Below are 19,434 nucleotides of genomic sequence, written 5' to 3' on the forward strand. Positions count from 1 at the left end.
ATGTTTGTCTCCAGAATCTTTCAAACAGCTGAACATGACAAATTCAATGTAACTATCACTGTATAGACTTATCATATTATTTCATTTTTATTTACTGAACTTGAAAAATAAACGGAATAACTCCAAAATTCTAACGGGAATGGTAACTAAAATAACGTAGTTAATTGCTTAGTGTGTAAAAACACCCATGATCTCCTATCTGTAGCAAAAAGCTTTAAGGAGCATGAGGTGGAATTGTGATGAAGAGGAGTGATTTTACTGCTGATTGGAATTTGGTTTGGGAATTATCTGGATAGCAAGAAGTGCTGTGGCTGCCTTCGCCAGGAAGTTTCCTTTAATGAATAATTCAGAAGCATTTCTGCAAGCTGTAAGCAACGATTTCAAAGCTTGTTTCCACATTCTGGAAGGAGTTATTTTGCTTAATGCTGGAAAATCCCTTCTTTATGGTTTCAGAACAGTTTTACTGCATGTCACTCCCCATACATTTCAGCAGTTCTATTCATGTGAGAAATTTATATTGGAGTTGGAAAGTTGTATGCATCAGTGCTGCTACAATTGATACTTTTCAACTCAACACTCTATTGAGTAACCCAGCTTATATAAGGTACGTTGCTATAGAAATATGAAGAACCATGAATTAGATATTACAAGAAAGATTAACAAGTTGGGGGGGGGGGAGTTGTCTTCAGGCTCAAGATTATTTCAAAATTGCATTTTCTTTATATATTTTTTCCTAATGTTCCAGAAAGTAATATAAAAAGGACATTTTTTTTTAATGAGGAAAAAGTTAAATAGCTATTTGTATTGACTTTTTAAAGAAACATTATGTAAAATAAGGTAGACAAGTTTCGGGATGAATCCAAAGATCAGCGAGAGCAGGACAATAATGGACTTCAAGGCGATCTTAGTCAGATGGACAAGAGAAAGAAATTCCGTCTTTTAATAACTATGTCAAACCTACTTTAAGGCTTATAGGGTAGTCCTTGGCTTACAATCATTTGTTCAGCAACCATTCAAAGTCACGACAGTGCTAAAAAATGGATTTATAACCCATGCTTAACATTATGGCTTTCGCAATGGCCTACCCCAGTCATGTGAACAAAATTGGGGCATTTAGCAACCCATCCATACTTATGGCTGTAGATCACTCCAACTCCCCTCCCCTATATACCCCAGTCTCTGCCCTTTTGGCCACCCTGAACTCCAAGATCCATGCTATCCTGTGCACCATCACCCAACTTACCTTTGCCATTTTCTTCCTCCTGCTGCTGCCAAGGCAAGGGCAATCTGTCTGCTGGGCTGGATTTTGGCTGCGGGTGGAAACAGCAAGAAATCCCCCCCCCAAAAAAAGCTGAAATCTGTCCCTAGGAGGCAGAATGCCAAAATGCCCCTTTGCAAAAAGATCATGGAGAAATCCTCCTCCTCTTTCTTTCTCTTCCTCCATTCTCCTCCTCCACCCCCATTCTCCTTCTTCCTCTATTGTTCTCCCTCCTTCATCATCATCCTCTTCCTCCATCACCCTCCTCCTCCTTCTTCCCCCTTTTCCTCCTCCCATCTTTCCTCCATGAGCTCAATGTGGCCCTTCAGTTTTATTTTTGAAACAACTATCCTGTTCTGAGCCAAAGTTACACATAGTTAAGATCAACTTGGACCTAGTTTCCCTGTTCTCGATGGACACTCCGACCACAGTGCCATTCACCATTCATATTTCATAAAATGAATTGTAAGGAGGCTGGACAGTATTGAGCCTGATGATGATCTTCTTAATTGAAAAACAGCCCTATAAAATGCAAAGCATTTGTTTAATAATAAATAGATTGCTCCTTCTTTTCTGGTTCTCAAGGGAGGCTGCTAGAATCCCTAAAGCAAACACTTGCTTTATAATCTCCCAGCTGAGGTTTCATTTTGTGGTTAACATTGGTAATTGCCTATATTGAAGTCTAGCTAGGAACTGCACCAAGCTGTACTTATCTTTATTTAAGGGGTAAAAGAACATTATTTCCAGGGCTTTCCCCGCATGGCATCAAATGATATCCTTTTTGAGTGTGTGAAAGGAAAAGAGGAAATAGCCTGATTTGTGTGTTCAATTTGCTTCACAGACTCTGCTGAGTAATCAGCTGAAGAGAATTTCAATGATGGTGGCCATCATTTTACACACACACACACCAACAAGTTAGATGTAGTATCAAGAGACAAATGCATGCGGGTGTTCACTTTAACTATGCATGCTTTAAAAACAAATTGATGCTACTTCATCTTGACACTCATTTTTGTACTACCCATTACATTAAGTCCTTAAGTGCTTCACCTCCATCATTGTTTATTCTCTCTTTGACTTAAGTGTCTGATTTTCATTTTTTAAAAAAATATTCAGCTCATTCTGATCATTTAAAGGCCACTGCTGTAGACCTGACTTAAACATAGCACTTTATGAAAAATGAACAAATTAACTGTATTAATTGGGCACGTATGTCTGGTATCTGACATATCTGACAAGTATTAATGCAGCACCATGGCCAAACTGTGGACTGACTCATTCAAACTGGTTTTGTTTTGTTTACTCGAGGCAAAGGAGCCAATTTATCAGCAAGGAAATTACAAAACCTGTTTATTCTGCACAGAAACAAAGACCTGTCCCGCGGACCCAAGTCAAAAATTGGGAGCCCCAATACACAAATTAGCATAGCTTTTATAAACTTCTATAGAACAAAAATGCATGATCCTTAACAAGCAATAGGCAACAAGCACTTCACACCCCTCCCAGTTTAGCATTACAGCCCCCTGTCCTTTCCTTGCTGGTTGATAAGATTGGCAGCTGAATATGCCAAACTTTCTAGCTAATTTATCTGCCACAAGAAAAAGGGACTTAGAATTGACTGCAGCCTGTTACAAATTATTCGATGATGACAATCTTGCATGATCCTCCCAGGAATGTACAGCCAGACCACGAGGCTCAACATGGAAACAAAAATGGAGTTTAGAAAAAAATGCAGTTCAAGCCAGCCACCCTAGTCCTGCCCATTTACTTAAAATGGTAGCCCAGATTAAATGCCCGGCGATGACAATCTTGGAAGCTTCTAAACATTATTAAAAACAAACTATTGGTGTTGCATTTATTGCACATAACAAATCAGTAATCTATTTTTCACTATATGTACAATATCTGTTTTGATAGGTATCTGTTTACAAAATTAGGACTTTCTTAGCTTTTTCAATGTAGGGTTTTTTAACAAGAGATTTCGGGGTCTGGTCATGACTTGACTTACCCATTTAATAAGGGACTATTCCATAAATGAGAGATAATTTTCTTGTATTCACAGAAATTTATCTTAGAAAGAGGAAGAAGAGTCCAGTAATTCACATTTCTACTCTTTCAGACTCTAAAAGCTTGCAGGCATAATAACTCATACGGTCTGACCATTCTTTCATTATATTAATGCCATAGTTGCTATTAGTTCCTGATACAATAATATGTAACTTGTCTACCCAGCAGAAATTTTCAGTCCTGCGGCCAGTCCTTTCATGGTTTGTTTTCATTAACCTTTTACATGTTTGAGTAGAGAGTTCACTCTTAGATATTACGAGGGAAAGGATTTTTTTCCCCCTGCAACAGCATTTATTTGAAATATCCATACAACACAACGTATCTCTTTTCTGCTTTCTAACTTGGAAAGCAGGTAGTAGTTATTTTTCAATTAGCCTGCCAGAATTTCCAGGTGCAAGAATAAGACAACACTTTCTTTCTATACAGACACCATATTTTCATATCTGTAAATTGTAGGCTACACATTTTAGAATGGTGAAATTTAAAGATAGCATATCTTAAGAATGTAGACAACAGCCATACTGCTAACCTCCTTTTAGTAGCAGCCACATCAATCAACCTCAAAGTTGTACCTAACTCCAGATAGCATTTGTAAGATACTATCTGGAAGACTTCCTGCTCTGAACTGCACATAATAAATATGCTTTTCAATATGAAGTTATCATAGGCGCCCACAGTCACCTCAGTGAGATGATTGGCCTATAAATTTAATAAATAATAAATAAATTGTAAGAAGAGTGTCAGACCACTGTTGCATGATTTACTCCTTCTGAGTTTGCAAATAAATTGGTGAGCTATTCAGTACTTCTCAATATGAGTAGCACAAAACACCATTTATGTAAATGACTGCCTTTTCCAGGATTTGCCATTTTTCTTGCTAAAGAACTCCTGTTTACTTGTTGTTGAGAACATTTATACTCTGACCTTCAAAAAAGCCTTTCTGAGAACAGTTCGCAAATGAAAACTAAAAATACAGTAATACAAAATATATTTCTGTGCAATTCCCAGGGTGCAAGTTGACAGCTGCCTTTGTGATTGTTAGCGCTGAGAAGTTAGTAATTTTATCCACATCTGATTATTGTACAAACAAGCAACAAATTGGTCTCTCAAGGCATAATTTAACATTTGACCAAATTGACAGTATTTTGACATCCTGAGTGCTGCAAACTATACTGTTGATTCTCCACTTCTCTTACTGATTCTGAAAGCATTGATGTAGTAGAATAAGAAATAAAGTGGAATATGTAGCATTTCCACTGTCCCTCAGCATTTTATAAATGTGTTCCATCTTTTTTTGGTGTTAATTAAAGTTTTCTGGAATTAAAATTGCACCTCCCCCTGCCTTCTTTGGTTCATTTACTAGCATCTAGAAAATAGTAGAGTGAATTTTTCCAACATCTAATTTTTTTAATGACTACAAGTATAAATATTTGTACAGCAACTGGAGTAGACAGAAGGCCCTTTGAAATGTTCCTAGCTTTAATTAATACATATGTATGGGACGCAATATGAAATGACATTTTCCAAGCAACATAAACAATTTTTATGTCCATATGTATGCAGGTTTGTGAGGAGGATTTGTGAGTTTTCCTTACAAAACCAACAATGAATGCACCTAAACTGTGGGCAACTTTTCTGGTCTTTTCCCAATCTTCTTTTAAAATTCAGATAACATCGAAAACAAAATCTCATCATGATTTGTATTGTGTGTGTGTGTGTGTGTGTGTGTGTGTGTGTGTGTGTGTGTGAATATGTGTGTATGTGTGTGTATTTGCCCTACAATTTTTCTCATGCAATTTATGATAAAAATTATCAATCACCATAGAATCATGTCTGAAATCAAGTGGTTAATTCTTTATACAGGATGTTCATGGTTTGATAGTTTTCTATATGTGACTTGCAAATGTAGATTTTTTTCAAGAAAGTAGTATTGTTTGGTTCTGACTTTTATAATATTAAGAACACTATTGATGCATAGTTAAGGCTCAGTAATGTTCTGTTTTTGTAGTATGAATTTAAATACATTCTGTTTGGTCATTAACATCCTCATTCAATATACAGTGATAGGTGTTTATGCTATATATATTTTCAATTAACTTGTAGAAGATTCAAAGTTTGTATCATATTAAATATTCCATTAGCTTGGGGTGCAGTAGCAGCAGTTGTTTTGTTATTAAAATGATTAAAATTCCTGATGTTTACATTAATAATCCACCATGAATTTTAAAACTAGAAATATTTTGAACTATTACTCATACCTCACTAATTAAGTTGTATAATTGGGGACATATAGGCAGTAGGACAATTCAGTTCAGTTGCTTCGTTATTATGTCAGAAAGGGTTACCTAACTGCCTGATTATTTTAAATTATTCTAATCATTTATGTCCAACGTGTCTATTAGTACATTTAAACATCTACATATTAAAATTTCCACATGTGCAAAAGAAGAAATAAAGATGGTTATTAGCAATTTGAAGCATCTGTCATTTCCAAAAGAAAAGCAAAGAAGACAAATATCTCTTTAATACAGAAGTAAAAAAAAATATTAAGTGATTTCCCCAGATGTCTGAAACAGAATTATGCAAAAATAGCTATCTTTATCTAGCTTATTATTCTAAATGGCATTATCAGTAGTGAGCTGTACATATTTTAAAATTATCCCACAATGTTTTGGCACAAAAAAGAACGTCTTCATCTTTTCTCTGCATTGGACTTCCTTAAAATCATTGCAATGGAAGTTATGGCTGCTGGATCAACTAGTAAACAGCACTATCCATAATAAGATCAGGAACCTTCCTGGCACCAAATGGAAATTAACTGTGCTTTTCCTATCACCGGACATCTGATGAGTTACAAGTGGGAGAAATGCTCTCTTACTCACTCTGTCAAAAATGCAGAGATCAGTTTGATCTCTTTCAAAAATGCATTATCAGGCTGTGGCATGACATCCAATCAGTTTGTGTGAATGTTACAATAAAGATAGAATTTCATGGTTTCTGCTTCTGATCTAGGCTGCCTTGAAGGGCTGGCATCAGATACAATACAATACAATACAATACAATACAATACAATACAATAATAGAGTTGGAAGGGACCTTGGAGGTCTTCTAGTCCAACCCACTGCCTAGGCAGGAAACCCTATACCGTTTCAGACAGATGGCTATCCAACATCTTCTTAAAGACTTCCAGTGTTGGGGCATTCACAACTTCTGGAGGCAAACTCTTCCACTGATATCTGCAGGGTTGAACTTTGGACCTCAGTTTAGATTGCATGCTCATACCTGCAACATTTTGCAAATATTTAAAGCAAGCTTGCCCGTACGTAGTGCAGGAGACGACCCTTCTGCACTTGCTTATCTCTCATAATTGATTTCAGAGAACTTCAATCAGTAGTTTAGCTGATCTTTCTTCTTTGCTGCCCAAACCTATTAAATAGCTGTCTAGAATATCCAGTCATGACTGTCAGCTCTGATCAAAAAGGTTAAACTTCCCACCCCTGTGAATCTCAGAATGCTCATTAATGTTCATCTTTTTGGGGGGGGCTTTTGATTGGGAAGGACATGAGATTCACTCTTCTCTCGTGTCTAGGTCTAACTTTAAACTGCTAGAATGAAGCCACCTTCTTAGCTTTGTCATTGGCCAAAAGTAAATCACTATCGGTACATGATCCTGGTAGTAGCCAACATACCAGCAGATGGGCCAGACTGGTGTGTCTCTCCACTTTCAGATAGCATTTTGTTATTCGCTAAGAGTCTCCAGTTGAGGAGAGTTAGGCACTCCAACTCTCAACCTAGTCAGGGTCCTCCAAGTAGTATAAGGGAGGTCAGATCCTTCAGCCATATCCTCCTTTAATGTTATTTCTTCCTCGATGGTCTCCTTCCTCTATCTTTTAATTCGATTTCATTCTTGTGTACTCTCAAGAATGAGATTCAATATATTTACAGGAATTTTAAAAAATGAGAATTACTGTGTAAATAGTATAATAAACCAAATAATAATTAATCCAAATTTAAAAATAACAGAGCCCACACGTCATGAGAGAACTTAGCAGGAGAAAGTAATGAACTAGTTCTACTCTACTAGAAACATTTGGTTAAGTTCTGGCCACAGTAAATCAGTACTGTCATGACCTTTCTATCTGGGTATTAAATCCTTGTGTTTCTCTAAAATGCAAAACATAAAGGGAGAATCTTTACAGCCTCTGAAATAAAACATTCATAGTTGATCATTTGACTGTAGCTTGTGGATTGTAGTTCATCCACATTTGGAGAGCCATAATTTCTTCATCCCCAAAGTAGATATAGTTTTATTCTACCTATAGACATTACACACTTATATACAATAAAGACAAATTTGCAAAGGAGCATCTTGTCATATTGAATCTGTTCTTGGGAAAAGTAGGGTTCAAACTCAGCTACTATCTAGACTTGTACAAATAATTATCAGATTGATTTCTTTATCAGTAACTTGGCAATATTGTGAACTATCTCAAATAAGTTTAGAACAACAAAAATTAATCAAGGATTATCATGTTTCTTTAAACCACTATGAAAGTTACATTCTAGAAAATATTTAACAAAAATCTAATTGCACTGTTTTGAAAAATAATGCTTCATTTTTTTTTCTGGATGTCTAGATAATTATCCAGTGATACAGTTAATGTTTTGTTACAGTGGAGGTGGAGGTTCAATTCAAAGTAATGCTAAAGATTTTATTTTGTTTTTTACTTCTTTAATTTCAGGTTTGGATTCTCTGACAGGGCATGCATTTGCAGGTAAAGTTACAGTTAGCCTGGAATTATGTTGTATTTATGTGGTATAACGTCCTGTTAAATGTATTTGTGTGTGAATGCAGGATTTCTTGTGTTAACGATCATATATTTTATATTGTCTATGAAGCATGTCTGAATAAATATTTTGAGCAAATAAATACTGACAAATTATCCCAAATCTTACAAAATGGAAATTGACATTTTTTACTACAAAAATTAAATTCTTACAATATAATTATTATAATATAATTTAATATTTGCATAGTGTCTAAAAGTATTTGCATTAAGACAAAAATCACACATATATTTTAAATCTAGGCCATTCTATAAGAAGCAGTACAATGTCAAATTATTTTTAAAAACCTAAAAACTTTCCAAATAGTTTGGTCATTTCACTGATTCTTGTTTTGTGTTTGCTTAAAAAGAGATCAACTTTCTTTAAAAAAAATGTTTCTATTTATTTGATTAGTATACCTATTGCTGTTTGTGATTATCTTGAGTTTGGTTTCAAACCAGATTAATAAAAGGGAAAAAATGAAACATTTGTTTTTATCTCCATCTACTTTTCTACAATATCTTCACATTAATCTGTATCTACTAGCTTTGAATTGTTATGGATAGCTAGTTATGAATAAAATAGCCCTAAATAATAAGTAGAGGACTACTTGTCAATCAATACCCCAAACCATCACTGCCGTCAAGGAATGTCCCAGGGAATGAAAGAACAGTCAAACACCAAAATAGGAAGAGAAGTAAGCTCATGAGCCCTAAACAATCAGGGATAAAGGTAAACAAGAAAGTGTTATTGTTCTGCCTTCACTGTACGTTACTCTGTATGCAGTTTGACATGCAGCTAAACCAGCGGTGGGATTCCAAATCCTTTCCTACGGGTTCTAGGAGAGAGCGCTTTGCATATGCCTGCAAACTTCACGCACGCGTGCAACACTCAAAGATCACCCTCGATGTCAGCGCTGGTGAGCTGAGCTGTTGATTACCTCAGCTGAGGCGCGGCAATCCGCTCTGCCGCACGAATCAGCTGAGCTAAATAACAAGGGAATATAGGACAGGGAATGGTGGGAAAGGGAGGTGGGGCCAACCAGAAGTGGTATTTGCCGGTTCTCTGAACTACTCAAAATTTCCACTACCAGTTCGCCAGAACCAGTCCAAACCGGCTGAATACCACCTCTGAGCTAAACCCACCTATCTTCCAATAAAACAGACCATGTGCGCTGATCTGGATACCTTATTAAAGGAACAGGGTGGGTAAAACTGGGAAAAATAGAATACATTCAATAAGAACCCAGATACAAAATAGGCAGTGTTGAGTTTCTGGTGAGCATAACAATTAACAAATACAGATAAATATAAATCTCACCGGCGATGCTGTGTGTATGGGACGTTGATTTTTGTCCTCAGATGAACATGTGCCACAGATTAGGCTGGATTCTTCCTGATGCTTCTGTTTCCTCCAAATCCCAAAGGAAGAGTCTGGCTTCATTTGGGATGCACTTGTTTTGGGAATGAGGGTTTTTGGATGGATGGCCCTTAAAGGGCCAGGTCAGCTTCCAAATAATGCAGATTGGTATTTGGCCCCGGCCACTAGAGGGGGCCAGAGAACAACAACAGTAGGTACATGAATTATATCTGGCAACATGACAGTTATGCATTTAGGAATTCAGAGTCTCATGGGAAAAAATATTTCAAATTCTTGTAAAAGAAAAATCCATTTGGATTTTGTATGCTACTTTAATGTTATACAGTAACTCCATGAAATTGGATTTTATAGCCCAGAGCAAATCCTTAAAGGAGATAATTTAAATTAAAACTTGTGGAAGTGGTCAGCTAGTTTCGCTTAGGGCAGAATATATTATTAATTGGATAACATGGGATTGAAGACAACTGATAACTTCATAAAAGTAAGGTAGAATGAATATATTTCCTAAAATAAATTTCAGGAATATATTTCCTGAATTTTTTTTATCATACCTGATTTAACATCCATAATATAAAATGAAAACTTTTTCCCCCTCTTAACCATCATTATTCATATGTGCAGTACATATACTATGGCGAAACCATCTTCTATCGTGTTAAAAGCTTGCAAATTGTTTAGAGGTTTTTTTTTAAGGGAAGTATTCCAGGTTCATGTACACCTTTCTCCATATTCCAAGCATAGTTGTTCTTGAGCATCCAAACAGGTCACATTAACACCATTTAAGTGATACGGGTTGCCCATGTGCTATCCATCTATTCAGGGGTGGTATTCACTTACCTTCTCCACCGGTTTGCAAATGTGAGCGTTCGCTCACTTCCTTCGCTCGCATGGGCCCCGTTCGCGCATGTACTCAGCCTTCCGCGCATGCGCTTTGCCTTTTAAAAAGTGCCTAAATGGGATGGCATAGAGCTGGGGCGGGCCCACCTGCGGTTTCCTCTACCAGTTCGGGTGAACCGGTCTGAATCAGCAGAATACCACCTCTGCATCTATTGTTTAACTGAAACACAGTTTGCAGCGTGTGAACATTCACGCTGAATTAAGTTTAATTAAAAATAGGTTCTGTTGTGGCCCAGCAGCGGCCAGCTGAGCTTTTGATGGACTCTTGACAGCTCAGACCATTATGGGACTGCTTTGGAGGATGAGGAAGACTCTGGAGGGTGTTTGGAGTCAGAACAGGAACTATAGAGGCCTGTTGACCACCAGGTGGAATCTGAGTCAGGGATCAGTGAGGAGGAACAGAGGGAGGTTGTCCCTGATGTGCGTATGCAAGAATTGATAGGAGAAAGGAACAGCTGTGGAGAAGACGTCATAGAAGGAAGTAAGGACAGCTGGCAAAGGGTGTGGCCCCTCCCAAAGAGTTTATAGGTGGAGCGACGGGAGGGGAATCTTTGCAGGAAACAACAGTCCATTATACGAGCCGTTGAGAAAGCATTCTGTAAGTTTAATCTTGGGTTCTTGAAGATAACTTTCTAGGCTCCTAGCCAAGGGGTGGCTTTATCTATGTAATTAGTCGTGGCAGACAGCCAAGCCTGTGTCTGCATATTCATTGGAATCATGGGACGGAACAGGTTCCAAACACTTCTGATATAAAGAAAAGAGCGAAGGACTGGAAAGTCCATTGTCTGCAGCAGTTCATTCATCACATTCATCAAAATGGTGATTTTATATGCTGTATAAACTAGGCCATTCTTTACAATCGATTCATTAAATAGCTGAATAATTTTCAGAAAGTATAGCTGTTAATATCTCTAACAGCAGTACTGTAACCTCTAGTAATATAATGATATAATACCATTTTTAAATCCTCAATATAAATTCATTTTAGGCGCTGCTTTGTTGTTTTGGTATCTTAAGCCAGAGATTTAGAAATGTGAACCACATTTAATAAGAGCTGGGTTTATAATGCACATGTAAACTAGAATCCTCTATTTTATTACTCTAAATATATTTACTAACTTTATTACGAAGGTATATTTTCAAATTATAATTTTTAATACATGTCATAAATTTTGTTCTTGGTTTTAAGAACTTTAAGAACTAAGAAACATGCTGGAACTATGGCACAGTTGCTGTAACAACCTACAAAGATAAATTAGATTTGCTAATTAATATGCTGTCTTTGATTTATGTCAGGCTATTCTGTCTATAAGGCACCTAACACAGCTAGCAATTAAAAACCATATTTTTCCCAAGCTTTGCAGAAGAAAAAAGAAAAGAAAAGGCACTGGTTTGTAAGAATGGAGTGATCATTTCAATCCTGCTAATGATAAGTCAAGGAAGCAGAGAATTGCAAAAAAAAAATCATTTGTGATTGAAAACCATTTGACTTTTAAAAGAGGTGGTGTCAAGGAGGATATATTATATTGCTGGACCCCCCCAATAAAAAAAGAACCGAAGTGGTGCAGTGGTTAGAGGGCAGTACTGCAGGCTACTTCAGCTGCCTGCTAGCTGCAGTTCAACAGTTCAAATCTCACCAGGCTCAAGGTTGACTCAGCCTTCCATCTTTCCAAGGTGGGTAAAATGGGGACCCAGATTGTTGGGGACCCAGAATATGCTGACTGTAAACCTCTTAGAGAGGGCTGTAAAAGCACTATGAAGCAGTATATAAGTCTAAGTGTGATTGCTAATTCAGAGCATATACAGTAGTTGGCAACAGGTTCTCTGTACTAGTTTAATAGCATCTTGAAATTAGCCTGGGAATAAATAACCAACTAATAATAGAAGCTAATGGTATATTATAGAAAGGCTATAGAAAGAGAGTGAAGATAATGATAGGGTGTATGCAACAATAGACAGCTGTTTCTTTTCAAAGAAGAAATGCAGTTGTCATCATAGCTGAGATTGACAGCAAGCTCTCATGGCCAGAGTCTTCTCATGTAAATCATAGATTTCACCTAAATTGAAAAAAAACTCAACATCTAGCAGACTCTCCTAGCGAAGAGGTGAACAATTCTATCACATTAGTTTATTGCAGCATTCTTTTCAAACATTCCTGTATCAGCAAAGTAGAGGAAGAAAAAGCATTAAAAGCCAATAAGTCTTAAATATGTATAGGATGATGGTGGTATTTTTATTCATCAAGGAGTAACACAGGGCAAAGAAATAACAGGGAAACATCTTTGACTATTAACTTGAGATCCATTATAATGTTCCCAGCAAGGTTTATTTTCCCCCCTAAATCCAGTTGATATATAAATCCAGTTGATCTAGTCCTCGCAAAAATGGTTTCATCTCTTTTGTTATTTTACCTACTGCACCAATTTTGCAGTTTATGCAAAATCTTTTCCACAAACTGATCTTGATCATTTGATCTCAATATTTTGTATTTTTTCCAATTCTTTTTCCTTGATTCTCCTGTCTCTACAGTAGGTATTGCTGCATGTACAAAAATTAACCTTCTTTTCAATTATCGTTATATGTAGTGATGATGAGGATTTATTGTAACAGTGGAATTTTCCAAGTACAAAACTGCTTCTTTGGAAAAGAGCTCATTTAATACTCTAAAACTCAGAGAATAGATGAACATTTTAGAAATATTATTAGAACACAGTTTGTTTTTCCTCCTGACCTAGACATAAAATTCTATATACTGTACTTGTTTCTCCTCAGAGCATTTTGAATACTTGCTTCTATCCATTGCATCTGTTTATTTATAAAATTTATAGGCCACCCATCTTATCTCAAGGTAGCTGGACAGCTTAGACTCACAAAAATAAAACTAAAGAAATTAAAAACATAAATGTTAATACACAATCCAAAACATTAAGGTGAATTAAAAGATGGAGAGGGAGGGAGCAGGATTGTTTGTTTTATTTGTTTTATTGGATTTATATGCCGCCCTTCTCCCAAAGGACTCAGGGCTGCGTACAGCATTAAAAAACACATATTACAAAAGTTAAAAGGAAATTAGAAATAACCCAAAAAACAAACCCAATTAATATAACACTAACATTTTAAAAAATTAGATAAAATTAACAGGCCAGGCCGGCTTGCTGGAAAAGCCAACTTTTTAGGGCGCGTCAGAAGGACCAGAGGTCAGGGATTATGCGAAGCTCCGGGGGCAACTCATTCCAGAGGGAAGGCACTCCCACAGAAAAGGCTCTCCCCCTGGGGGTCACTAGCTGACACTGTTTGGCCGACGGCATCCTGAGGAGGCCAACTCTGTGGGATCGCACTGGATGGTAGCAGGTGGTCTCGCAGGTACTCTGGGCCTAAGCCATGGAGCTCTTTAAAGGTCATAATTAGTACCTTGAATCGCACCCGAAAACAACCGGCAACCAGTGCAGGCCACCTAAAAGGGGTGTAACATGGGAGCACCTAGGTACCCCCATGATAACCCACGTGGCCACATTCTGGACCAGCTGAAGCCTCCGGGTGCTCTTCAAGGGCAGCCCCATGTAGAGAGCGTTGCAGTAGTCCAGGAGAGAAAGGACGAGGGCATGAGTGACTGTGCATAGAGCATCCCGATCCAAGAAGGGGCGCAACTGACGTACCAGGCGAACCTGGTAAAAGGCCCCCCTGGTCACGGCCGTCAGGTGATCTTCGAAACTAAACCGCGTGTCCAGGAGGACTCCCAGATTGCGGGCCCTCTCTGAGGGGGCTAAAATTTCTCCCCCTATCATCAAAGATGGAACAAGATGCACAAATCGGGATGATGGAAACCACAGCCACTCAGTCTTGGAGGGATTGAGCTTGAGCCTGTTCCTCCCCTCCAGGTCCGCACCACCTCCAGGCATTGGGACATCACGTCAAGGGTATTGTTTGGGTGGTTTGGGGTAGAGATGAAAAGTTGGGTATCATCAGCATATTGATGATACCGTACCCCAAAACCACGGATGATCTCGCCCAGCGGTTTCATATATATGTTGAACAGGAGGGGTGAGAGAACCGACCCCTGAGGCATCCCACAAGTGACACGCCTTGGGGTCGATCTCTGCCCTCCAGTCAACACGAACTGCGACCGATCCGACAGGTAGGAGGAGAACCACCGTTAAACGGTGCCCCCCACTCCCAACCCCCCAAGTTGTCGCAGTAGGATACCATGGTCGATGGTATCAAAAGCCGCCGAGAGGTCTAATAAGACCAGGACAGAGGAGCAGCCCCTGTCCCGGGCCCACCAGAGATCATCGATCAACGCGACCAATGCTGTCTCCGTGCTGTACCTGAGCATGAAACCTGACTGAAACAGATCCAGGTAGACAGCTTCATCCAGGTACTGAGGAAGCTGACGTGCTACCACACTCTCAACAACCTTTGCTACAAAGCGAAGGTTGGAGACTGGACGATAGTTGGCTAAAGAAGCTGGGTCCATGGATGGCTTCTTGAGGAGGGCCTCACCACCGCCTCCTTCAAGATGGTGGGAAAGAACCCCTCTCTCAATGAAGCGTTGGTAATCGCCTGGAGCCAGCCTCATGTCACCTCCCGGAAAGCCGAAACTAACCAAGAGGGACACGGGTACAGCACACAAGTGGCAGCACCGAGTCTCCCCATAATCCTGTCCATGCCCTCGGAGGTCACAGGGTCAAACTCATCCCAGATTGTCTCCACAAGATTCATCCCTGTTGACTAGCCGAAATCTACCCAGTCAGAGTCCAAGCCTGTCCAGATCTGAGCGATTTTATCCTGCAGATACTGAACAAATTCTTCAGCCCTACCCTGCCAGGGGTCTTTCCCAATTCCTTGGTTAAGTAATGAATGGGTCACCCTAAACAGGGCGGCTGGGCAGTTATCTGCGGATGCGATAAGAGCGGAAAAATGTTGCCGTTTTGCCGCTTTTATCGCCACTAAGTAGGATTTAATATGAATTCTTACTAGTGGATGTGTGAGGATTCATTTTTAATCGACTAGCCACCTCCACCCGCCAGCATGTGTGGGTTGGGCCAATCCCAGTGGAATGAGGCAATCTCTCTAGTAGCCCAGATCCATGCCATGAAGGGCTTTAAAGGTAGTTACTGATACCTTGAATTGTACCCAGAAAAAAGTTGGCAGCCAATGCAGCTTGCGGAGCAGTGCTACTACATGGGCCATTCTTGGGACTCTAGGAACTGCCCACACTGCCACGCTTCGCACCAGCTATAGCTTCCCAGTGCTCTTCAAGGGTAACCCCATGTAGACCATGTTGTAATAGTCCAATTATGAGATGATTAGGGTCTGAATGACTGAATACCGCAACAACTGATCCAAGAAAGACTGCAACTGGCACACAACCTGAAGTTGCGCAAAGGCTCTCCTACCTGTGACTGCCACCTGATCTTTGAGCAGGGGCCTTGAGTTCAGGAGAACTCCCAAGTTGTGAACTGGATCCATCTGGAGGAGTGCAACCCCATCCAGATTGAAAGATGGCAAAGTCCCAGATCTCAGTGTCCTTTGCACCCCAAACCATTTGGTCTTGCCAGGGTTCAGTCAAAGCCTGTTGTCCCCCATCCAGGCCCCGACAACCTCCAGGCACCACAGGATGGAAGCAACTGAATCACTTGGATCACCAGGAGTGGAAGTATAGAGTTGAGTATCGTCAGCATAATGCAGATACCTCAGCCCATCATGATGGAGGATCTCACCCAGCAGCTTCATATAGATGTTTAAAAAGAGTGAAGAGAGTACCAAGCCCTATGGCAGGCCACAAAAAAGCAGCCGAGTACTGGACCTCTCACTCCCAAAAATCATTGATTGGGACCAGCCATGGAGAAAGGACCTGAACTAGTGCACGATTGTGCCACCCAACCCCAGCCCTTGTAGCCACCTCAAAAGAATACCATGGTCGATGGTACTGAAAGCTGCTGAGAGGTCAAGGAGAGTGAGGACAGTTGAATTAGCCCCATCCGTCTCTTGCCAGAGATCATCAACAAGTATGACCAATGCCATTTCTAAATCCTGACTCGAAAGAGTCCAGTTAATTCATTTCACCCAGGACCCACTGAAGCTGCCAGGCTACCACCTTTTCCACAACCTTCCCTGACAAGAGGAAGTTGGAAACTGGATGAAAGTTGTCCAGGCAGGTGGGATCCAATAATGTTTTTTTTACAGATGGGGGGAGGGCAAACCAGGGTCTCCTTAAAAGCTCCTGGAAATGTCCCCTCCACCAGGGCACAAATATATCTTGTAAGATGTAGGATATTGCTAGCACATTACAAAGACCTTGATTTCACGTAGCCTATAGTTGTTACATTGCTTTTTTTAAAGATTTCAAACCATATGGCATCATTTCATAGTTATTATATTAATAAGGCATTACAGATGTGATAGATAATCTGTGAATTGTTTTTGATTACTTGCCTTTCTTCCTCTTCTTTGATTTGTGTACTAAAATACAGCTAATTGTTTTTTAGCCTTAGAAAAGTGATACTGGGCTCCTCTGCAGATCCTGGTAGCCGTGATCAGTCTGCCCTTCCTAGATCTTCCTTCTTCCTTTACTGTAGCATCAAGGTCATTGCTGCAACTGCTCAATTGATCTTCTGCCTTGTGTGTGTATGGATTTACCAAGCATGATACAATAGCTGCTATTGGAGAAGTCTGTCCGCATTAGGGAAAACCATTGGCTTCTTTTTCTGCACAGAAATTTGGCTTAATGAGGGGCCGCAGCTCTATTATGGGTCTGGGAATTAAGCGATCTCATAGCACATTAGAGCACCACTGACAGCAGAAGGCAATCATGCTCATGTACCATTTATTTTAGTGAAGGGATTCACTCAGCTGCAGTGATGCCTGGAGAATTGACTGGTTGTGAGCAGCCGCTTAGGTCTTAGTCATTACTGTTCCATGACTAGGTGATTCTTAAACAACTGTTCCACTGCTAGATGAGTTTTAAGTAACTATTCTACTACTAAGTGAGTCTTAAGCAACGGTTCCACTACTAGGTGATTTTTGGCAACTGTTCCACTACTAGATGAGTCTTAAGCAACGGTTCCACTACTAAGTGAGTCTTAAGCAATGGTTCCACTACTAGGTTATTCTTAGCAACTGTTCCACTACTAGGTGAGTTTTAAGCAACTATTCCACTACTAAGTGAGCCTTAAGCAACTGTTCCACTACTAGATGAGTTTTAAGCAACTGTTCCACTACTAGGTGATTCTTAGCAACTGTTCCACTACTAGGTGAGTCTTAAGCAACTGTTCCACTATTAGATGAGTTTTAAGCAATGGTTCCACTACTAAGTGATTCTTAGCAACTGTTCCACTACTAGATGAGTTTTAAGCAAGTATTCCACTACTAAGTGAGTCTTAAGGAACTGTTCCACTACTAGGTGATTCTTAGCAACTGTTCCACTACTAGGTGATTCTTAGCAACTATTCCACTAGTAAGTGAGCCTTAAGCAACTGTTCCACTACTAGGTGAGTTTTAAGCAACGGTTCCACTACTAGGTGATTCTTAGCAACTGTTCTACTACTAGGTGATTCTTGGGAACTGTTCCACTACTAGGTGATTCTTGGGAACTGTTCCACTATTAGGTGATTCTTAGCAACTGTTCCACTACTAGGTGAATTTTAAGTAACTGTTTCACTACTAAATGAGTTTTAAGAAACTAAGTAGGAGCCTGATCTCTAAATCAGCCACCAGTGAGGCAGTTACAATTATTCTTACTTAGAGCCATTGTTTCAAGGAATGATATTGTACTTGGATAGTACTAATTATAATCAATGCTATAATCTGACCATTTTAAAAACCAAAATGGTTTGGGCCGGGACCCCTGAAAGAATGCCTCCTTCTGAAAGATTGACAATGTTTGCTAAGTGAATTTAGGGAGGTCACCTCCAGTGTCAGCTGATTCTGACTTAGGATCAATACTTTTCTCTGGATTTCTGTGCATTTGTGAAATTCACTGGAGGAAATAAAAGTTATTTAAGAAAGCTTTCAAGTCATATCTCATTCAGTTGATCTACAATAACTTCATTGTCTAAAATAATTATCTCACCAAAATGATCCTTTCGTTCTATGTTAATATGGGATTTGTTCCTTTTTACAGGATTTCATATGCTCAAATTGTTATATTTTTGGTGTTTCTGTATACCACCTAGGGACGTGGCCTAAAATTCAATTACTTCTATAAATACAATTAAATAAATAGAGGGACAAAACCGGGCAGTTATCAAAGATATGGAAATGAGTCCCTGACAGCTGTAATGCTTTTTCCATGTGTATCCATGTGTATGATATTTGCTGCATTGCAAAAAGAACAAAAAATGGTTTCAGTGATTCCACAATTAAATGAAGATACATGGATGGCATTTGGAGCCTATAATGACTCCCAGTATTAATGTCTGTGGAGTTTAATTACACACAAAATATTTTACATATTTTTAACAGCAATAACCTTTTGAAATATAATACAGATGTTTTAATCTGTAGCATCTAGTTCTATAAATGCTAATTCCAAAGTTATGCGGTGTTTCATTCTGTTTCATATAACATCGAACAGAGTGAAATAAAGGAGAGAGATAAAGATCCCAATTTTTACGAATGGAACCAGGAAGATGCACGTACGTATATACCAGTCAGCATGACCTGTATTCTGGGCAATTTCTTATCAGCAGTTAACAGAACAAAAGAATAACAGAATAACATAGTTGGAAGGGAACTTGGATGTCTGCTACTCCAACCCCTTGCTCAAACAGGAGAGCTTATATTATTCCAGACAAGTAGTTGTCTCTTCTTAAACGCTTCCAGTGATGGAGCAACCACAACTTCTAGAGCAGAGGTGGATTGCTCCCGGTTCAGCCCAAATCAACTGAACCGGTAGAAGCAGCGGTGGGAGGCTCCGCCCGGACGCATTAATTCCTGCAACTATTCTTCATATGTTTTGGATTTCAGCCCTCTAATAATCTTGTTTTCAGAGTCTCTACATCTTT

At 39.2% G+C, this 19,434-nt stretch overlaps 1 protein-coding gene across 1 annotated transcript in view; it reads left to right on the forward strand.

The window, feature by feature from the left end:
- The first annotated feature begins 8,076 nt into the window (after positions 1-8,076).
- The window catches only part of DLGAP2 (DLG associated protein 2), a 195,721-nt gene continuing 184,363 nt past the window's right edge, over positions 8,077-19,434 (forward strand). Inside the window, exon 1 of the mRNA XM_081945749.1 lies at positions 8,077-8,100. The gene's annotated coding sequence lies outside the window, so the exon portion shown is untranslated. The remainder of the gene's footprint in view (positions 8,101-19,434) is intronic.

Source organism: Natrix helvetica (assembly GCF_964273705.1).
Source record: "Natrix helvetica genome assembly, chromosome: 2".
Classification (NCBI taxonomy): Eukaryota; Metazoa; Chordata; class Lepidosauria; order Squamata; family Natricidae; genus Natrix; species Natrix helvetica.